The sequence below is a fragment of the Pogoniulus pusillus genome, chromosome Z (genome assembly GCF_015220805.1).
Source record: "Pogoniulus pusillus isolate bPogPus1 chromosome Z, bPogPus1.pri, whole genome shotgun sequence".
Taxonomy (NCBI): Eukaryota; Metazoa; Chordata; class Aves; order Piciformes; family Lybiidae; genus Pogoniulus; species Pogoniulus pusillus.
In genome coordinates, this window is record NC_087309.1 from 58,630,872 (window position 1) to 58,643,181 (window position 12,310).

The 12,310-nt window shown below is 37.3% G+C and overlaps 1 protein-coding gene across 45 annotated transcripts in view; it reads right to left on the bottom strand.

Moving 5' to 3' along the window:
* PTPRD (protein tyrosine phosphatase receptor type D) overlaps positions 1-12,310 on the bottom strand; it is a 1,747,466-nt gene that overhangs the window by 1,152,283 nt on the left and 582,873 nt on the right. For all 45 annotated transcript variants that reach the window (XM_064140351.1, XM_064140349.1, XM_064140348.1 and 42 more), the window contains exon 5: positions 6,370-6,413. The gene's annotated coding sequence lies outside the window, so the exon portion shown is untranslated. The remainder of the gene's footprint in view (positions 1-6,369; positions 6,414-12,310) is intronic.

The window sequence follows — 12,310 nt, forward strand, 5'->3', positions numbered from 1 at the left end:
CCCTTGGAAACATTTCCTTTAGAAACTAGGGGAAAAAAAATGTTTCTGAGTTCTAAAATTAAACTTGCATCATTCTGATTCCCAAAGCATTGCTTATGTTTTGAAATCCTGTGCATCTTTAACATTTTGTTAAAGACATTTTGATTTCTCTTTTGAATTTTTATTTTTCATAGAGCTTATTTTAAGTTAGACCATTCCTGAAATACAAAAAAACACCAAGAGAGACAATTTCTGAACAACTGTCTAATAATTATTTTTCTGTACACCGTTTTCATTCCGTTTCTCAATTCCCTGTGTTTTATTCCAAGTGTACACACACTAGAAATCCAAAATACTGGAATCTATGTTTTTCAACTACTTGTGAAACTTTAAAGCAAAACTGTTAAGGTTCTCTTCTTTCAATCTTCTTTTCCACATTCAAAATTAAATTCTTAATTGATTTTTTTTTCCTAAAACTAGCTCTCAGTAAACACAACTTTTTTTTTTCTTTTTTTTTTTTTTTTGTCTACCTAACGCACAATAAAGTCTCTGTGGAACTACATATTGAAAGATGGAAATATTGTAAAATATCTGCCTTTTATTCAGAAAAAAAATAGAGAAGAAGAATATGGCACAGGCCACAAGTTTTAATTCTTTGAGTTATTCATCCTACTTTCTTTTTTTTTTTTCCCCCACTTTTAAAAATTACAATACTGTTTAACTTTACTGGCATTTATTTCCCAAAAGTAAATTTGTAGTGGGTATTATAATGACATAAATAAGTTTTTAAAAAATTTCCATAACCTATTAAAAAGCTGTCTCTAAAATAAAAAAGGTTTGAAGTTGAAATGAAAGACAATATCTGAATAACACCCTGGAGAATGCACAGCACCTGCCATACACTGTAAAGGTTTTATAAATGTTGTCTTCAACAAAGTCAACTGCAAACATCATAAGGCCTTTGGTAAATATTTCTCCCAGCCTTTTTGTTTGAGCAGAAATATTGAACTTCTTGACACTATGATTATAAAGTAGAGAAGATTATTTCAGACTTTCTTTTTATTTAAATATTTGATTTGTGATCTTGCTCTTTTTCCTTGGGATCAAGTTTCAAATCACACAGAGAGTTCAGATGTTTGTAAAAAGTTTTCCTTAGTAATACAAACCTAGCAAAGCAATCTATTTAAAAGTCATTTATATGTAAACATATAGAAACAGTGAGGCTAGAAAAGAAAAAAGTAATTTGTTTGCCTGACCCACATTAGAAGAAGCATGCAAAATTCTGCCATGAAGAAAACTAATATGATTGCTTATATTGCTTAAAGCAAAATGTTTATCTCTTTGGCTTGGGAGTTACTCTCTCCCTCACTTTTATGAAATAACCCAGACTGGACTCAACCAGCTGGAAGTTAAGGAATGAAGCTTTATGTTAACAGCTTAGCACAATATACAAGCAGGTATTTACAATACATTACAGATATATACAGCTATATACAGAAATATACAAGTCAAAAGTAGTACAGAAACACAATACCTCTCCCAGAAATCAGAGTCCCCAGGAGGGGCTCCCAGTCACACTTCCACCTTCTTTCCACCCCTCTATCTTATCCCAGAGTTTGCCTTATGTGCAAGGTGAATTTGGAGGATCAGTAAGGGGAGTTAGAAGCAGAATTATTAGATCCAAGCAGAAGAGAAATACACATAGAGACACACACTCTCTTATCTATGTTTGTGTCCTTGTTTTTATACATCTCAGCAAGTCTATGAGTAAAGTAGACATCACCGTTGTTTTCTTTTCACAACCTACAATCTATTTTTTTTCTCATTAAATATTCCAATTTGTCTCAAACTAGCACATTGGTAAAGACAAAATACCACATTTTGTTTGCCTAGAATTGTCTACAGATTCCTGTATCAAATTAATTTTATATTAATTTTATCACCACAGAGAGGTTTAATGTTTTTCCTTTTATCAAAATGTAAGAAAGTATTTTACTTTCATGTTATCTGTTTTCTTCTATTTGATTAAAGATTAAATAAAAAAAAGAAGAAGAATAGAAGAAAGAGGTTATCTGATGTGGTCATGTAGGGCATATCACCTTTACATTTGTAAAACAATATTTGAAAAAAATAAGAAACTTATTTTTGCTGTATAATATACATAAACCCCATAGGCTTTTTGCATTAGAATAGGTAGATGGAAAATATTGATAATTTTTCAAGACCTTCTCGGATATAACAGAAATAGTGGAGTTGAGTTTTGGGTTTTGTAGTCACTTTTGAGTACTCAAGGAGACAAAAAAATGACTCAAAGGCAAAAAAAAAAAAAAAAAAGATGCAAATGCTGTTTTGGTTGATTTTGTTATTGTTGTTTTTGTGTTTGTTACTCTCATTTGATTCATATGCTGCATAATAATTTTTTGAGGCTATAAAGATATTCTGCTCATGCCTATATTTGCTTTCTTCCTGTCATGTGGTGGGACGCAGACGTATTTCACTAAACAAATCACAGATTTTGCAAATGCAAAGGTGACCTGTTCTGTTATTTGTTTCATTTACACTTAGAAATAACACTAATGACTTTATTGTTATTTGACTGTAATAAATAAAAAGGATTATAAATGTTAATAGATTGTGTTTAAGTATAACTTACATAAAGTAATATAAGAATCACAAAATTTATTAAGACTATCAGAGAACTGTCTGCTGTAGGCAGGCAGAACTGAAACATATTAACCTATTTCCATTTCATTGATCAAAAAGTACACACACTGAACCTTAATTCAGAATTGATCAACTGAAGCTGAAGTTTGATATAATTTTGTTGGAAATAATATGAACATGATAGTCCAAATTCATACTGACAATGAAAAATGATTTATATATGTTCTCCAGAAAAAAAAACAAACAACAACACTTTCATATTCTAAAGCTGATCCCTTTTGAAGGATCCATTAGATATATTCTAAATTTAAAGACTTTTTTTCTGACTTTAACTAAAAAAAATCTTCATTTTGCTAAGGTGCTTTACACTCAGGTGAGGTCAGTCAAGGGTTAACTCAATGAATTACAGTTTTGCAAAGATTATCATATGCCGTTCTATGAATTGCTCCCTGGCAGCCTTGATTATAGCTAAGGATAACAGTCCAAATATTTATGGTATCTTCCATGTTCAAAGAAAAGGGGAAATAATTAGAAATATGTTACAAAGAAAAGACACTGCAGTTTTTGTTTTTGACATTATTCCCTTTTCTGACTCTAAAACTGTAACAGCAGTAAGTAGGGAAAATAAGTGTAGAAGTTTTGTCTTAATGTCAATGTTTTTATAAAGAATTGTAGCTTATATTTTAATACAATCCACTTGCTGTTCACTATCCCTTTCCCTTCTAGTTTACCAAAAATATCTGCTAGCGTTACTTCACAGTTATATGAGGTAAACTTCATCCATTCAGCCTTCTGTCTGAAAAATATCTCTAGAAAAAGATCAGTAATCCTTCTAAAATCTAAACATGTGGGTCACTCTTTGCTTATGAATGATCTCCTCTTTGCAACATATCTTTAAGGAAAGAAAACTGCATTTTCTTTGTTTGCCATGCTTCTTCCTCAAATATCTCTGCACATTTAGTGAAGCTATTTTAAGGCATTATAAGAAAACAACAGTAAATAGAAAATAATATCCCAAGAACAAAAAACATTTGTGAGACAAGCCCCATGAGGAGAGTTTGAGACAGCTGGGGGTGTTTAGCCTGGAGAAGACGAGGCTCAGGGTTCACCTCATTGCTGTCTACAACTACCTGAAGGGAGGTTGTAGCCATGTGGGGGTTGGTCTCTTCTCCCGGGCAACCAGCAACAGAACAAGTGGACACAGTCTCGAGTTGTGCCAGGGAAGGTATAGGCTGGGTGTTAGGAGGAAGTTCTTCCCAGAGAGAGTGATTTGCCATTGGAACAGACTGACTCGGGCAGCGGCAGAGTCGCTGTCCCTGGAGGTATCCAAGAAAGTCTGGATGAGGCACTTAGTGCCATGGTCTAGATGATTGAATAGCTCTGGATGACAGGTTGGACTGGATGATCTTGGAGGTCTCTTCCAACCTGGTCAATTCTATGATTCTATAGAAGCATCAATTTCTCAACAGGCATGCAGGTAGCATGGATCCCAAACTGAAGAGTTTATCCCAAATGTCTCCTAGAGTGCACTGCAAATGTAACTGCAATTATAGTGTATACTTATGAAACACATCAAAGGAAAGGAAAAATGAAACTCATTAATTGAGGTAATAAAGATTTATGTTCAAGCAGTGGAGTGATGAAAACTAATACCACTCTGCTGAATGGAATGAAACTATGACAACTGAAAAAAAATTGAAGATCTACCTCAAGTGAGATCAGTAGCTGTAAGAGAGTACTTTTATATCTGGGGAAAGTGAAAATGGAAGATTCCCTCCAAAGTGAGGCACAGATGATCTACTCTCAGTATTGCTTCTATCTCCAATCAATTGTATTTTTTTATTTTTTTTATGTATAGTTGTGACAGACATTTGCAGAAGTTTGGTCCAGGCTCCAAAAGAAGTAAAGTCTTGAGTTATAACTGGGCCAAGAGCTTCTTGAGGAACCCCACAAAGGGTGGTGAGAACCTATGCCTATGAGTTTGCAACACTGATTATGCAATTAATGCTCAAATAACAGATGGCTTTTCCAAGACTCGTTTATCAAGGAATAAAGAATGTCACAGGTACATGGAGTTTTGTATGCATTTATCATTGTATTCATTTTGACTATGATGCAATCACCTTATTCTATAAATAAGACAGCTAAGGTGACTCTATTTTGAGATCTCCTTGCCAGGTAGTAGCTGTATGGTGGTAATTTTCCCTTGAGCTACAACACTTCTCAAAGCTACTTCAAAAAGAAACAAGATCTGTCACCAATCATTGGATCATAGGATGAGGCTAATTTGAGTTCTTCCTGGACAGCAACAAAACTGCATGTCAGAAGACTCTCATTGAGCAGGAATGCCTTTCAAGGTTTGAGACTCTTTACCTGATACTAAAAGAACCTTTCTTTCCCAAGGTGGTGAAAACCTCTGTATCAACAGATCCTCTGTAGGAAGGTGATAGAGTGCTGAATTAATACTAATGAAATCCATCTGTCTACATTCTTCAAAAGTAAACCATTGACCAAGTCTAGGACTAAGTCTGAATGCAGCCACACCTAGACTCCTCTCTGGGAATGTATTCAGAACCTTGTTGTTCAACAGCAGGTATTCCTAATCTTCCATATCCCTTACATTACACACAAACCATTGATCAAATCTGGGACTAAAATATGATCTAGCCATACCTAAGCTCCATCAGGAGGAGAAAGAGGGTCCACTTTGAACTTTGTGACTCAATGGTAGGATCTTCCTTACTCTTCTTAATCTGCACACTGTGTGAGAATCCTTCTAGCTCAATTTTGATTTTCCTATATGGCAAGTAATAGAGTGAACTTTACCATTCAACCCTGTTAAGTCATGTTTTTAGTAAATTTGTGTTAAAATATATGAATATGATTGATGATGAGTCTTAAAGTGACTTAAATCATTCATTCACAACAACAGTGAAACAAAATTCACTTTCCTGGATAGAGAATTTATGTTTCTTTAGAGACTGGGGTTAGTCTTTGGCCTACAATCAAAGTCTTAGACTCATGAAACCACATGCAAAATCTCAAGTGTGCACATGTTCTTGTTAATAACTTCAGGATTGTAATAACTTCACTTTTTTTCCACTCAATCACACTTTGTGATATCTTTAAGATATAGACGTATGAGGTAGTAGCCAGCATTGTAATGTAACACCACACCATTTGAAAGCAAGTACTATTACAATAATTTTGCTGAAAAAAAAAAAAAAGCTTTCCATGAACTATAGGGAACACAGAAAATTCAGGCAAAGACAAAGAATAAAGCTCAGTGATTTATAGATAGCTACAGATATGAAAACAATTTTCCATATGGTCTTTACATATGGAAGATGTAATAAACTGATACTGATAAGTACACTTCATCATTTTATTTGTTCTCTCCTTTATTTTTTTGAAAGATAAGTCTTCTCTCACATTTAAAGGAAAGTTACCTAAAGCAAGAGATGCTTAAATATTTGATACTATTTTATTAAACCTGGTAATTTTTAAATTAAATCCACACAAAAAATGTCACTTAGTCAAAGCTCCTGATGAAATCAAGGTCAGGTTTCTAAAAACACTGTAGGATTTGGTAAATAGGACTCAGTAGAAGTGGCTATTATTAAAATTTATGCATAACAGATTAATTTCACTGAAACTTAAGACACAGTATCCACTTGCTGTTATTGCAGTGAAAAAATGCCAAGGATAAGGAATTTTTTAACTTACTCTTCTCCGAAGCACATCCTATTGTTGTGTCTCAGGACAGAGATCTAAAAAAAAAAAATTAAAATAAAATTAAAAATACTGCTAGTAGCTGTCATTGTCAAACATCTTGTTTCAAAACACGTTTCTGTGTTTTTCAAAGGAATAGGCAGAAAGGATTGTGGCTTATAAACATTGCAATACCCTCTTGCTATTTTTATTAGCAGTAAAAGTGGAAATGTACTTCAGTGATTCTTCATTTTCTTTTTTACACCTACCCCATGTTTCTGAGTTTTCTTACAAATCTTATTATTAATTTAATATCAGATCAGATGATTTTTAATTATAATTTTCATAATTGTATGTTTAAATCTTTTACTCTGATCTGGGAAAATGTCACCTTAGATTACAGAATCCAGCTGTGGTGCTCTCAACAAAAGGACATGGACCTGACGGAGCAAGTCCAGAGAGGCGTCACAAAAATGATAAAGGGGCTGGGAGCACCTAAATTTCCCCTGGCGCAGCCTGAGGCTGTGTCCTCTTGTTCTGGCGCTGGCCACCTGAGAGAAGAGAGCAACCTCCTCCTGGCCACAACCACCCCTCAGGTAGTTGTAGACAGCAATAAGGCCACCCCTGAGCCTCCTCTTCTCCAGGCTAAACAACCCCAGCTCCCTCAGCCTCTCCTCGTAGGGCTTGTGCTCAAGGCCTCTCACCAGCCTCGTCGCCCTTCTCTGGACACGCTCAAGCATCTCAATGTCCCTCCTAAACTGGGGGGCCCAGAACTGAACACAGTACTCAAGGTGTGGTCTAACCAGTGCAGAGTCCAGGGGCAGAATGACCTCCCTGCTCCTGCTGACCACACCATTCCTGATGCAGGCCAGGATGCCACCGGCTCTCTTGGCCACCTGGGCACACTGCTGCCTCATGTTCAGGTGGGTATCAATCAGCACCCCCAGATCCCTTTCTGTCTGGCTGCTCTCCAACCACTCCGACCCCAGCCTGTATCTCTGCATGGGGTTGTTGTGGCCAAAGTGCAGCACCCGGCACTTGGAGCTATTGAACCCCATCCCATTGGACTCTGCCCATCTGTCCAGGCAGTCAAGGTCCCGCTGCAGAGCCCTTCTGCTCTCCAACTCAGTCACATCTGCTCCCAGCTTGGTGTCATCTGCAAACTTGCTGATGACTGACTCCATGCCCTCATCCAGATCATCTATGAAGATGTTAAAGAGGATGGGGCCCTTGTGATGGTTTGGGGGTTTCCCCGCCCCCCACACTTTTGAATTTGCCCCAGCTAACTCAGACGGACCCTGGGAATATAGATGAAGCAATTTATTTACAGCTAGCAGAATTTACAAGCAGCTATTTACAATATATACAGTTATATACAATTATATACAGAAATATACAAAGGATAAACAATACAAAAGCACAACTCCCCTCCCAGAAACCTGAGTCCCCAGGAGGGGCTCTCAAACCACCCCAACACCTCCCCCCGGCCCTCTCAACCTTACCCCAGTTCTCAGGAAGAAAAGAGGTGCAGCCAAGAGGTTAGGGAGCAAGGTTAGTGGGAGCAGGGTTAATGAGATGTGACCAGGTCTAAGGCAAAGGCAAGAGTAAGAGACAAAATGGAGAAAAAGTCTTTCTTCTTCCCAGAGTTCTCAGCGTGACTGTGAGAGAAGTAGACACAATTGTTTTTCATTTCACTGCCCGTTATCTAGTTCTGTTACCAAAACATTCCAGCTTGCTTCAAACTAGCACAGGCCCTGCACTGATCCCTGAGGGACACTGCTAGTGACTGGCCACCAGCTGGATGGGGCACCATTCACCACTACTCTCTGGGTCCAGCCCTCCAGCCACTTCCTAACCCAGCACAGAGTGTTGCCATCCAAGCCGCGGGCTGATAGCTTAGCCAGCAGTTTGCTGTGGGGGACACTGTCAAATGCCTTGCTGAAGTCCAGATAGACCACATCCACAGGCCTCCCCACATCCACCAAGCGGGTCACCTGATCATAGAAGGAGATCAGGTTAGAAAGGCAGGATCTACCCTTCCTAAATCCATGCTGGCTGGACCTGAGCCCTTGGCCATCCTTCAGGTGCTCTCTTATCACCCCCAAGATAACCTGCTCCATCAGTTTCCCTAGGACTGAGGTCAGGCTGATGGGTTTGTAGTTCCTAGGTTCCTCCATCTGACCCTTCTTGTGGATGGGGACCACGTTGGCCATTTTCCAGTCTCCTGGGACCTCTCCGGTGAGCCAGGACTGCTGGAAAATGATGGAGAGCGGCTTGGCCAGCTCATCTGCCAGCTCTCTCAGCACCCTGGGATGGATCCCATCTGGTCCCATGGACTTGTGGGTGTCCAGGTGGCTCAGCAGGTCCTGAACTAATTCTTCATGAATTTCCAGGGGAACACACTGCTCCCCGACCCCATCCCCCAGTTCAAGAGGCCACTTGCCTCCTCCTTCCTTCTTGCTGTTGAAAACTGAGGCGAAGAAGGCATTCAGGACCTCAGCCTTTTCTTCGTCATCAGTTATATATGCTTTTGCAGAACTCTGAAATATTTCATAGTAAAAGATGAAAGTTGAATCTGATTTATTTGAGAATTGGCACTTTCTTCACAAGTGATTTGGCCACGTGTAATATATATACTAGCGTTTTAATGTGCACATTTTAAGATCTTCATGCACTGAAGGAGAAAAAAAATGTTCAAAAGCTCTATAAATCAATTTTCCTCACCCCCTTTTCTGTTGATGCAGGTATATATGCACCACAAGCATGAAACCTGTATATGCACTGTTCACATAAGTATTCCAAATGCTTCTCTTTAGAAAAACCTTTGGTTGTTTTAAGTGTGAAATTTTAAAGGCTGCAAAGTCTATATAAATCCAAATATTATTAGGAGGTTGAAATGTGCCACAGCAGTGCAAAAAGTTGTCTCATGTTTAGCCTTAGAATGGTAAAAAATATTAAGTGTCCAAAAAGAAGTTGACTGCTTCCAAGGCTATTTCTCTTTGTGCAAATAAAGAGGAAGAAACTTTTTCTCAAGTAGTTTGACTGTCTAAATAATGAACACTTGAAATTGGTTTGGGATCATGAGTTTTCAGATATAGTATTGAAAATATAGACAAATGGGCAGAAGACACATACAATGAAACTACCATCAGGAGCTAACATCAAAAATAACATATGGTCAGTTCATTATGTAATTGACTACACAGCTTATTGCTGCACTGTACCTGCAGCTATTGACTATTTCAGGTCCTCTGACAACACAAAAAAAAAAAAAAAAAAGGCACCACAACTTCAAAACTAAATATACAGGCAACCATATAAATGAAAAATTACCAGATATAACCAAGAGCTCAGAATACACAAGTTAATATCAATATGCATTCATGCAGGTTAGGCTTTGAGTTCATTTACTTTGGAAGCTGAATTATACTCTTGTGAGTTACACTTTCAAACTTTGAAAGGTTTAAGTGGTAACTATCAGTGAGCTTAATGTAAATCATCACTTTCTTACTTTTGAACCTAATCTAGACACTCTAAAAACCTCCTGCAACTCAACTTTAAGAACAATGACTGACTTTCTTTTGACTTGTCAGATTTGTTGAAACATTTCAAGTGGGTTCACTGATCATGTTTACAGATAGAGTATGAAAAAGAGTGCAACATATTATGCAAGAATTCTTTAACTGAGTTCAGCAGAGAAGACATCTTTGAAATTAAAAGAAAGACTACTAAATTCTTTAGATTCAGTAACCCATGTGCTTCTTTCAAATAAAAAATCTTTAAGGATTAAAGAATCTTAAAAAAAAAAAAAAAAAACAAACAAATCAGAAGAATGCAGGAATTTGTTTTACATTGCAAACACTTAAGGATTGTTCTCAGGGTAATAAATACGCAGAATAGCTCTGATCACTTGTTCTCAAATACAGGCAATCATCCTGGGATTACACCTCATGAAAGGTCTGTTATGCAGCAAAGTTACATGTTTTTTAACAAAAGAGTTGCTCCCTTCTGCCACCCTTCTGAAACCATTCCTCAAGATCTTAACTTTTATATTGTGTTTCTTTATCATTTATAATTACAAATATTGGACAATAACTTATTAATCATCTTCCAGTAATAGTCCAGACTCCTCTCCACATGTCAATTTTCCTAGACTGGAAGCTGACTTATCTTTTACTTGAAGGTTTAAACTTTAAAAAAAAAAATTCTACAGATTGTTAGTGTCATGTAGAGTGACAGGAAATGGGAAAAAAAAAAGAGGTATGCACTGAACCTCAACAGAGATTAAAAATGTTTTTGAGATTTTATTGATCATTTAAGAAAACAAATGTGATGTGTATGGTATTTGGACAGTGAATTAATTCCTTCTTATCTTATTTACAGTAGTATCAATTGAAAACAAGGTCAATGAAGTTGATATGAGGAAAAAAGATAAAAGTAAAGAAATTACAAAATTTCACACTGAAATAGTAAAATGATTTGGTTTAGTCATAAAAGTCCAAGGGGTATTTAAGATGATATTGCTGTGGGGCATTCCAAATCCCTTCTTTCCCTCCTTCCATTTTCAGAGGTTTGAATGAGGCAAGAAGAAGGTGCAAAACTGCTTCCCTCCTCCCCCTTTGTGGGCTTGAAGGGGGAACAGCAAAAGGTGCCCTTTTCCACACATGTACTAACTTGTGGGAAATTGCCCGGTGATTGGTTGTATTCTTCATGACAAATACAGATATGGCAACATATGCAATGTCTAGGAAGATTATAAATAGAGAAAGGAAAAAAAAGCACACGGTTCCTACTTTTTAGACCATTCTGTGCAGTTCCACTCTAGTCCTGCTCTTGCACAGTTCATGCCACTCCCCCACAAGTCTGTAAGTTCGTCGAGTCCTTAGGTCCATTCAAGAAAGAGCTGCCAGCGGCACCCAGACCTGGCTTCTCTCGGACCACACCACATCCTGACTTCCTGGTCGCCATCCTGAGCTGGAGAACATGGCAGCAGTTTGGCTTTTTTCCCTGCACTGCTAAGGTAGTGCTTCTCCATGATCTTAAACTTGTGAAAGGCATGTCTGAGATACTTTGACTTTGGCAGGTTTTATTCATATCAGACTTAATGCCATGTGGATCCACAATTGGATATAGCTTGCAGTTTCAGAGTCTGGTGCAGAGAAATTCAACAGTGATCATCTTTAAAATCCTACTTCACCTCCATGAGTAAAATCTTCTGTTCTCTAGGTTCTTTGCCCAGCCTGATTTATAAGTGGGGCAAAGCCGTCTTGTAGCTTAGCCTTTTCCATTTTCTGATTTTCTGACTTTCCAAAATTACTAAGATTCCCTATAAGCATCCTTGTGAAGATTTCCCAACCAAATTAGAACCTGTAAATAAACCTTAAGTAGTTCTGTATATAGTTTGGGGTGAGGCTTTTCAGGAAAAAAATAATTCTATTTCTATAATTCTTGCCTCAGCCAATTAATTCCCAACCAAATCAGATATGTGTTCAAAGACAGAAAAAAAAAAAAATTGGCATTAGTACAGCCCCTAACAATGAACTAAATCAGCTCAATTCTTTGCAATGCTTTCAACTTCTTTATGGTAACCTCTGATTGATGAATTTTGATCTCATTTACTTGACTTTCATAAAGCTTTATGAATGAAGGCTGAGAGAGGATGTCCACTACTTCATATTTGAACATAAAATAATCTTCTCGCCCACTTCATTTGTTCAACTGTAATTGAGGTACTTGATATTTCCACTGCTTTCATGATGTGTAGAACCAGGGGAAAAAAAAAAAGACATAGCAGCTTTATTCTTCAAAGAACTTAGTATTTTGGATGGTAAGTGTATTCGTGGTAGGAAAAAAATATTTATTGGAATAGCAAATTCCAAGGCTAATTAATTCACTGTTTTACTTTCATGGCACATACAATATAGAAAAGGGAAAAGGCTACTCTGAATATCTTATT